This window comes from Vigna radiata, chromosome 8 (assembly GCF_000741045.1).
Source record: "Vigna radiata var. radiata cultivar VC1973A chromosome 8, Vradiata_ver6, whole genome shotgun sequence".
Taxonomy (NCBI): domain Eukaryota; kingdom Viridiplantae; phylum Streptophyta; class Magnoliopsida; order Fabales; family Fabaceae; genus Vigna; species Vigna radiata.
The window spans coordinates 26,019,881-26,024,370 of NC_028358.1; positions in this window are offsets into that span (position 1 = coordinate 26,019,881).

Consider the following 4,490-nt stretch of genomic DNA (forward strand, 5'->3'; position numbering starts at 1 on the left):
AAACACTTAAGAGCTCATGCTACAGGCACTAATAACCATTCTACACTATAATTTTCTCATTTGACAACTTAAGCAAGTCCTAAATAGTCTCCTACTACATCCCAACTGTCAAATACAGTCCCAATTCTTACCTCAAATTTTCACTACTTAAAACCTTTTTACACTAAATATACCTCCAACTTCCATTGATCCCCTTACTTGTTTCAGAGCAGATTTTCTTTAATCTAACACTTCTAACAAGTCCAAAATGATCTCATAATAGCACTCAATGAGTTACTTCATCACTCCAACCTCTACCTTTAAAATTCACCCATTTAAACCTCTATTTTTGACCTTAAAACTTAAGTAAAAGACACTTCTTTAATCCAACCACTTTGCATGCAATTTCTAAACATTAGGACAACTTCATTACATATAATAAATACAGTTTCACACATCACAAACATACAACTCCAACATGTCAACAAAACATGACCAAATCCTCAATTTCATAAAATCCTCATATAACCAAACATAAACATTTCTAAAAGTTTAACTACAATACATAGAGGTACAAATTCTTTTGACAAAATCACAAATTAAAACAAAGGTTCTAGCTTCCCTTACCTTAGAAAACTCCTACCGCTCTAGGAACCCCCCAAAATGTTGCTTCCACCGCAAGGAACTTCTAGAACGACCTACAAATCACTGATTGGTGTTTGAGGACAACCCTTAGAACCTCAATTGAACCAAGAATCAATGAAGAGAAGTTCTTGACACATGCAAAATAGATTTTGCTTTGCATGATGATGAATCGAAGATACCAAAGAAAAAGGGTAAAAACTTACTTATTCTAAACAGTGAATTGATCGAGTAGATTTGTAGACCTTGTTGCAATGATCGCCTATACACTTTCTGATCGTCAAATAAATGACTTAGGAGCCACAACTCTTAGAGAGAAGGTATAAAACTCTAAAAAAGTGGTTTTTAGAGATGATACGTTTTAAAATAATGAAACTCGTTTATAACAAAACTATTTATAACTAAACCATTTAATATTAAAATAACATAGTCTTACTATTTTTAAACTATCATCACTTCTACAATACTATTTTCTAGGATTTTAAAAAAGAAACTGAGAAAAAATATATCAACAAATAAATAAAGAATGGAATATTTAGTTGCAGGAAAAAATTAAAAATTCGAAAACAAATAACCAATAATATATTTTATAAATATTAATAAAATATATAATTAGTGATACTTTAACATATTATATAATATACCCTGTTCAAGTGCAAAATTCGTTGTAAAGTATAATAACAATAATATATGTATATAACACAAAATTTATATTGATTATTTTCTATGTTTATTATTATTATTATTATTATTATTATTATATATATATATATATATAAATTTTGTAAATTTGTATGTACTAGCTTGAAATGTTTTATTTTATTTTAATTTTTTATCTTTAGTTAGTTCGTTATTGTTGTTTATTTGTATTTTGGACTTAGTCAATATTTCATCTATTATAAATAAAGTATCTAGATGTATGAAGATTAATCCAACATAGTTTTTCACTATATTTAACATAAAAAAAAAATATTTATAAAAACACGAGAAAAACAAATAAATTGTTATAACATTATAAAAATTAAGTGATGAAGAATAAAATGATATTCAAAATAAAACGAAAAGATGAAGGTAGGGTGATTTACGAATCACAGAGTAATAGTAAAAAAAGAAAAAAATAATAATGTTAGATATTAATCTCTGCCTTATGGTGGTGATGATAAGTTTGGTTATTGTTTTATCTCTTTATGAATTATAGTCTTTTGACAACCAAATAGTTGTGACTAAGTAAAATATCTTACTAGAAGAATCATTCTAATTTGTTGATCAATTAAAGACCATGACAAAACTTTTTATAGTTGTTTGGGTTTGTAATACCTAAGTAATTTAAACCAAACTAGGGTTTAAAATGAAATCACTCTAAGTTTTACCTTTCTATCTTTTTTCTGCCAAATGTTTTTCTTAGTACTGCACAATAAATATACTATTCCTAGAGTAAGTCATGCTTACAAATCTTATATTGTAAATTGTCAAGACAACTTATAGTTACTTTCTAATCACTAGTGCAAAAACGTTGTTTAACGTCACCCACAAGACGTCGGTTAGAGGGCAGCCCAACGTATATTAATGGACGGTGGCATTACCGTAAATAAGTTGGTCACCAAGATGTCGGTTTCTAGGGCAAACGACGTCTATGATATAGTAGACGTCTACTCTGCCTTAAACCGACGTCCAATGGCCTGAGGTAGGCGAGAAGACAGTCTTTTCTCCCCCATTAACGTCGGTTGTGCTAGGGTGCCGACGTCTACTTGGCTGCAATTAATGTTTTTCACCTGATTCTCAGTTGCTTAGATGTCATGTAGTAAAAAACCGACGTTTATGGCTTGTCTGGAAGGCGGGAAGACATCGATTTCTGCAATATAGACGTCGGATTTCTCGGCGGCGACGTTTATGTGCCTGTAATTAATGATGTTCACCAAACTCGCAGGCACTTCGACGTCCGATAACAGAGCCCCAACGTCTATATTGTTATAGACGTCGGCGCCCCTAGACAACTGTCGTCTACTTCCCTGACAGGAAATGAAACGTCAATCGGTTCAACACAATAGACGTAGGCTCCCTTGGTGTCCAACGTCTAATGTGCATTCAAAAGTCAGATTAAAAGTTATCTTGGACGTAAAATTAGTTAGATAACCGACGTCTAGGTGACTATAACATCAGTTTCTGGAGCAAGCGACGCCCCATTTTATGTTAAATAAATCGCAGACTCTTCGCGGCATTGCAGTTTCTGATATCATCGTCTTCCTCCTCTCCTTTTTCTCTCTTGCGACTCCTCTCCTTTTTCTCTCTTGCGGCATTGCATTATTGTTTCTGATAACATCATCGTCTTCCTCCTCTCCTTTTTCTCTATTGCAGCATTGCATCCCAAGTGCGTGTTTTTTTATGGTTACCATTTAAACTTTGTTCAGTCTTTCATCGACTATCTTTTGGTTTAACTGATTAAAATTTGTTTTCTTTGTATTGTGTTTTAGTGCAGTTTTGTTCCTTTCTTGGGTAACGTAGTACCACATTCTCCCTTTGCTAGCTGCCTCCCAGAAAAAGCGGCGTCTTTTGGATTTCTAGTGGCGTTTCGACCCAAAAACGATCCTGTGTCGTTGCTTAGTTATCGTTTCACCGTAATTTTTCCTTCTTGCGATTGAAAATGGAACTAAGCAAGAACCCAGGTTCAGTTTTGGGTTGAAATGTCATTAGAAATTCAAAAAACGCAAGCTTTTTTTTGGGAGAAACTAGCAAAAGCAGAGTGTGCTACTAGGCTATCCAAAGACAGGAACAAAACTGCACTAAAACATAATGACTGTATTAGACGTCAGTTAATGCAAAGACCGACGTCTATAATGACCTTAGATGTCGGTTAGTGACATGTTCGAAGTCTTTATGTACTTTTAGACGTCGGTTAATGCATAGTCCGACTTCTATATAGTGCCTTTAGACGTTGGGTTAGGCCTATACCGACGTTTAGTGACGTCGGACATGGCACTAACTGACGTCATTATAGACATCTGTTACATGGATATCCGACAATTGGTTAATAGACGTTAAAAGCCCAAAATAACAAACGTCTAAAGTCCTTTCTGCACTAGTGAATGCATGTATGTTATTATTTAGGATGTTGGTCTTGTACAAGTGTGATATGCTATTGTAGTATTTTACAATATTTTGGAGAGTATTTGTAATAATTATAAATGTTGTTTGTAAGTTTATGTATATACAAAGTAATGTTTTATATATTGCTGAAAAATTTAATGGATGAATTAATTTGCTTGCATTGTTTGGCCTGAAATTTTTTTGTTAGATTTGCATGTAAGTTAATGGCCAAGATGGTAAAAAAAAAAAAAAGTTATAAAAAATATAACTTTTTATGACGTAGTTTACTGTTATAAAAAGTGTGGATGTTTATTTACTATGAGAGGTAACCAAATACATATCATAATAAGCTAGACTTATTATGACAGGTAACCAAAATAATTAATAATAAGTCATAATAAAATGAATCTTATATGACAGATAATAAAAGTACGTCGAAGTAAACTGAATTTATCATGACATAGTTCATATAAAGTGTGAATATTTTATAATTGTCAAAATACTTATTATAAAAAATCTATTTTACTTGTCATAAAGAGTTTTGGCTGCATTAGTGATAAAAATAAATTTAAGCAAAAATTACTTATAATTGATCTATAATGTATAAATACTACTTATATTTTATTATTCTCAAACTAATATTATAAATTGTCTTAGTACATTATAATTTTCTTCATTTCTATATTACAACTAAGAGAATATATATATATATATATATATATATATATATATATATATATATATATAAACTATATATATTGATTATCTATTCAGTCGTAAATGTA